Raw genomic sequence first — 6000 nt, forward strand, 5'->3', positions numbered from 1 at the left:
GGGCTGATCTGTTGGCTTTGCAATCGCCCCTTAAAGACAAAAATGAGCATCCCATGACCTCATCAGGGCACTAAAAGGGGTCACAATTTAGTTCACGAATGGCAGTCTGTCTTAGAATTTACATACTAAACAGAAACTTCTATTCCTGGAATTTCTCTTAGGGAGACAAGATAAGTAAGGAAAGGTGCCTATGCTAACCCTTGATCTAGTGGGAGAAACTGAACTAAGTACAGATGATTCATCAAGATGGGTGGGTTCTGTAATACAATGTGAGAGATACAAACGATGGAGCCATGGACCAAGAGCTAAGGGAAAGCAGACGGGGCTGTTAGCCACCCGAACCTTTTTAGAACCCAGCCATTCTCACTATTGTAGGCTAGTTAGCAAGCACAGTGTCAACTCCAGTGAGGAGACAAAGGGCATGCCAATGTTTCCCTTTTGTTTGGGTCCCCTAGTTCGCTAGACTGGCCTGAGATGCCTCCCTTCCTCAGTATTTATTAAAAAACAACAAAACAAAACAAAAACCTCACTGTCACTGTTTCCCAGAAGATTGTGTGGGACTGTAAATTATTTTGTGTTTTTCCCTTGAAAAGAAACAGTGGATGTCAACCCTAGCAAATTAAGGAGCAGCTGTCCCCCTATATTGCCACCATTTCTAACAAAGATAAAGGGATTTCACAATAAGGGCCCTTGGTATATGGTAGGCATTATGCTAGGTTCTTTACATACTCTGTTTCTTCATATTCACAACAATGGGAATTATTATTTCCACTTTGCAAGCCAGACGACAGAGTTTAAGAGGTTAGGTGACTTGCCTAAGAGTGCACACTGCCAGTGGGTGGTACAGCAAAAAATAAAAATAAAAAATGTCTCTGACCTCTGACCTAGGTCTCTAACCCCAAAGTCCACACTCTTTCCACCGCATTCTGTGCATCCTACAGAAAACTGAAGTATAATCAAGTACCATTGAAATCTCTTAGAGGAAAAGAGCTGATCAGTTTAATAAGTAAAAATAGAAACTGATACCCAGGCTAAAGCATTCCTTGCTACTTGCAGACCTAACATCTGTTCCCTTAACCTCCACTGCACCCTCTCCTTCCCAAAAGAACTTCAACCTCTTCCAGGAACCCTGCCATCCAGCAGCCAAGTGCTGCTTCCAGGAGGCGGGCCCTAGCCAGCTGCAGCCTTTGCTGACTGAGAGCCTTGACTCATTTCAATCGATCAGAGGCCTGCTGCTTGCCAGTGACTGGTTTAGGATGATCACATGACACTTGTCTGGCCAATGGTATGTCTCCAGGGGAGGGGCGTCTGGGTTTCCTTTAAAAAAAAAAAAAATGGTTCAAAAGCAGATATGGTCTCTTCTTCCATGGATTGGTGACACTCTCACACACTGCTCTTAGAACCGTGTTAGCATGAAATCACCAATCTTTATAGTGGCAGGATGGGGTCAGAGGGAGCCTAAAATGGCCACCTTCTGCCCAGATCAAGGACAGCCTTGTGTCTTTCATTATTTTCCTTGATGATGGAACTCACTCTTGAATGTTCCCAATGGTTAACCCATTACTGGAGCTATTTACTGCTGTATTTTTTTTTTTTCCTTTTGGTGGAGTCTGGGGTAGTTAATCACTTCACATTCATTTCTGTTTTGTAATTTAGAGAGCTTTCTCTGTAAAATGCAGAGCAGTTTTGCAGAATCCATAGGAAACATCTCTCCCACGTTCTTTTATAAGATCAAACAGATCTCTGTCAACAAAAGGCAGTCAACTAGAGCTCGAGCTCTTTGATGTGATAATGAGATAATGCCGGGTGTCTGATTTCTCTGGGGCTTTTCAAGGGTCTGCAGGCTGCACCCCACGTGTCACTCTTCCTCCAGTTCGATCCTCTCTCAGCATCCTCCTCCCATTTCTCTCTCAATCCAAATGAATCTCTCAGTATTCTCTGTGTTCTTTATACTCTTAACCTTTCCACAGGACAACTTTATGCTCACAGGATACCCCAGCTTTTTATCGTTAAACTCAAAAAGTGCTTCTGAAGGACCTACCATGTGCAAAACACTAGGATAAGCACAGTACAAGATACAAGTCTGAGGGAAGCCCGTGACCTCAGGTAATGTATACTCTAGTAAGTGCCACAAAACAACTCAAAATTTTTAAATGTTAATGAAATGTTTAAGTTAATAATAATATTTTGGATATATTAGGTTAAATAAGATTTTTCATTAAAGTATTAATTTTATTAACATTGATTTCACCTCTTTCACATTTTTAAATGTGGCTACTAGAATTACTTGTGGTTCACTGTTGTGTATTGGTTTAGTAGGATTTCAGATCTACTTGTTTATGACAAATATAAAAAAAAATTTGTTTTAGAAGTAGTTTTAGAAGGATCTCTACTTTGTTGGTAGTGTTGTTGTTTGGTTGCTAAGTCATGTCCAACTCTTTTGTGATCCCATGGACTGCAGCCTGCCAGGCTCCCCTGAGCCTGCGATTTCCCAGGCAAGAAAACTGGAGTGGGTTGCCATTTCCTTCTCCAGGAGGTGATCTTTCCGACCCAGTGATTGAATCCATGTCTCCTGCATTGGCAGGCGGATTCTATCCCACTGAGCCACCAGGGAAGTCAATTACTTATGGTTTCCTGTTGTGTATTAGTTTAATAGGATATCAAATCCACTTGTTTATGACAAAGATCAAAAAAAGTTGCTTTAGAAGTAGTTTTGATGTAAGAATGAAGTAAGCTGTGTCAAGATGTCATTGTCTCATCTGTTGTTGTTGATAAGCACTAGGAGCTCAGTTGCCCAAGGGTCCTGCTGGGGGCTTATCAGTTAAAACATATGAAGAAGCAAATATGGTGAGGTGACATTTAGACTATAATACCCAGAGATGTGAGGATTATCTCAGAATTTTGATCTAGGCAAGCAGACTCTTTGTTGACCTAAATAGCTTTCCAAATCTCCTTGGGACCATGGTAAAGGTGGTTCTTGGTGACAGTGGCAAAAGTCATGCAGCCACTCCTGGAGATCACCTTGCCTGCCATCACCAGGGACCATATTCCATAGCAATATGCTCAAGCCACAAGGGACTTTGGCTTTTCTGCTAGCAGCTGGAGATCAGTTCTTGGTTGGTCAGCCATCTCTCCCAAGTACCAACTTATATAAAGGTACACAGTGAACAAAATTTGGATCTTATTCCTTTTGTCTGATACTTTGGCCACCTGATGGGAAGAGCCAACTCATTGGAAAAGACCCTGATGCTGGGAAAGATTGAAGGCAAGAGGAGAAGGGGGCAATGAGGATGGTATTGTTGAGGGAAGGGGGACCCTTTCCAGGGCCCAAAACTGGGCACTTGTCTAACACTCGGAAATGAATTGTCTGAGGAGACACATGTGCTGACAAAGCAAGAGATTTTATTGGAAAGGGCACCCGGGTGGAGAGCAGTAGTGAAGGGAACCCAGGAGAACTGCTCTGCCGCGTGGCTCACAGTCTCGGGTTTTATGGTGATGGGATTAGTTTCTGGGTGGTCTTTGGCCAATCATTCTAATTCAGAGTCTTTCCTGGTGGCGCACGCATCGCTCAGCCAGGATGGATGCTAGCAAAAGGGAGTCTGGGAAGTGGACGGACAGGTAGTGTCTCCTTTCGACCTTTCCTGAACTCTTCTGGTTGGTGATCGCTTATTAGTTCCCTGTTCCTTATCAGGATCTCCTGTCATGAAACAGCTCATGCAAATGGTTACTATGGTGCCTGGCCAGGGTGGGCTGTTTAAATCAGTGCACTTCCCCTAACAGTATCACTGACTCAATAGACGTGATTATGAGAAAACTCAGGGAGATAGTGAAGAACTACAGGGAAGCCTGGCTTGCTGCAGTCCATGGCTCACAAAGAGTCAGACATGGACCAAGTGACTGAACAATAAAACCCTCACCTCAATTAACAGTGCAACTAATCTAACCTTGGATTGGGGTATGTTATTTCTTTATTGGCTCACTAAGAGACATTATCCTGTATGCTACTGAAGAAGGAATTCATAGGGCCAGGACTCTATCTCAGGCCTATCTGTGCTGATCATGCTCAGCTGCCTCTCCAGTGGACTCTGAACTCTCTGCTTAGTACCTGTGGGAACGACAATGGAAGGATAAGACCCCTTCCAGACAGGGGAATCTTGAAGATCACATCCAGGTTACTCATTGCCTAAGAGGAAACATACCGTAATCACCCCTGTCTCTGGACAGGTCATAAACATTTTCCGTATCTATCAGGATGTAATCACAGGCTTATCGATTATTAACTGGTTGGAATGTGACCATAAGCTTATTGATTATTAACTGTTTGGAATGTAACTGCGGGCTTATTGATTATTGACTGTTTGAACACATAACATGTAAATGATGGGGTTATTGTAGTCGTATTTACCCTACCTTTGTTTATGTAAGTCTCAAGGGAATTGGGGTGGTGGGTTTGGACACGTACACATGGGGTGTAAAAGATTTTCACAAATGCTAGTCGGGGTCCTTGGCTAAGAGGAGACTCTGCCTTGGACTCGCCGGTGTAATAAACTGTACTCTACTATCTGCATTGTCCTTCTGAGTGAGTTTGTTTCCCGGAAAGCATGGCTATAACACTACTGGCTTGTGAAATTATTATAATTCCTGTTGTGAACTTGTGTTACATAAAATATTGGCAAAGACAATCTCAGCCTTTGAGAATAATTTGTCCCCAAAACAAAACACTCACATTGTATTTTTATTGGTGAGGCAGTGAGGTAGTGAGTAGTTTCACATGCCACCATGGGAGTTCTTATTTACTTTCACTCAGTTTAATAAGTTTTGGTGATGAGGTCATACGAGCTTTGCTCATGATTACCAGGCTCCCTGAATACTTAACTAAGCAAGGAGTTAAGTATGATCAGGTATGAGTTAAGCATATTCTTCTGCTACTTGCTTCACTGTTGAACTTAACCAAGGCTTTTCTTACCCTGCTTTAAAGAAAAGTGCTTTCTCATTCTGGTGCTAAAAGCATCCAAGTTCTTCTTCCCAGATGCTGCTTCTTTTGTCTCTTTCTCCCGGTGCATCAATTAAGAATATTTTGATGACCGGAGCTTTCTCTGTCAGAGAGCTCAGTACTCATCAACTAATTAACTCTCCAAAGAAAGCTGAGGGGCTATGTCTGTCTGTGCTTTTACTCTCTTCTGCTTCCTGCTTCCTGCTGTGGCCCGAAGGGCAAAGTGGGAAGATCACCCTCCGGGGCTGCAGGGCCTCAGGCTTCAGTTCATGCTTGTGTTTTTCCATTTAGGAGACCTTCCTTGATAAAAAGCTATTCATTTCATTACTACAGCCTTCCACAGAAGCAGGTTCAAGCAGTTTTTTTCACCAAATGTTTTTTCTTTGTTAACAGAACTTTAAAGAAAAACAACCCATATTTGAATAGATTAGAACCTTCAAATGGATTAAGTGTTTTTTCCCCATTTCATTTCTTGTATAGTAGAACTGTTATTTTTCAGCTGGCTTCAAAATGTCAAATCTCTTGTCTAGGTGAATAATACCATATTTTCTTCCAAGTTCAACTGCCTGCTGGACTCCTCTGCTTGGGGCCCTCATAGACACCTCACAGTCAAGTGTGTGTAGGAGAACTGAAGCAAGCAGGACCCTGTATGGGTCCTGGACATGGAAGCCTTTTTGTGTCCCCTTTCTTGACTTCAACCTCTATGACCTTCCCTGAGTCTCAGAGGGTAGATTTGGAACAGCTGCTAATCTAGGAAGGAAAGGGATGCAAAGAAGGGAGGGGCAGCCAGGAAACAATCATGCAGCCTTAGGGCAGGGCCTCAAGGGATAGACAGAACAGTGTGTTTATGCCCTTTACAAAATGAAAACCCAGCACATGAAAGATGTCAGCATTCTTCATACCAGAGAAGACCACCTGAGGCTAGACTAAAGGAACCAGAGAAGCTCATCAAGATTACCTGGGACCACATTTAAGGGATGCAGGCCTTGCACATACTCTAATCATAT

This window comes from Odocoileus virginianus, chromosome 1 (genome assembly GCF_023699985.2).
Source record: "Odocoileus virginianus isolate 20LAN1187 ecotype Illinois chromosome 1, Ovbor_1.2, whole genome shotgun sequence".
Taxonomy (NCBI): Eukaryota; Metazoa; Chordata; class Mammalia; order Artiodactyla; family Cervidae; genus Odocoileus; species Odocoileus virginianus.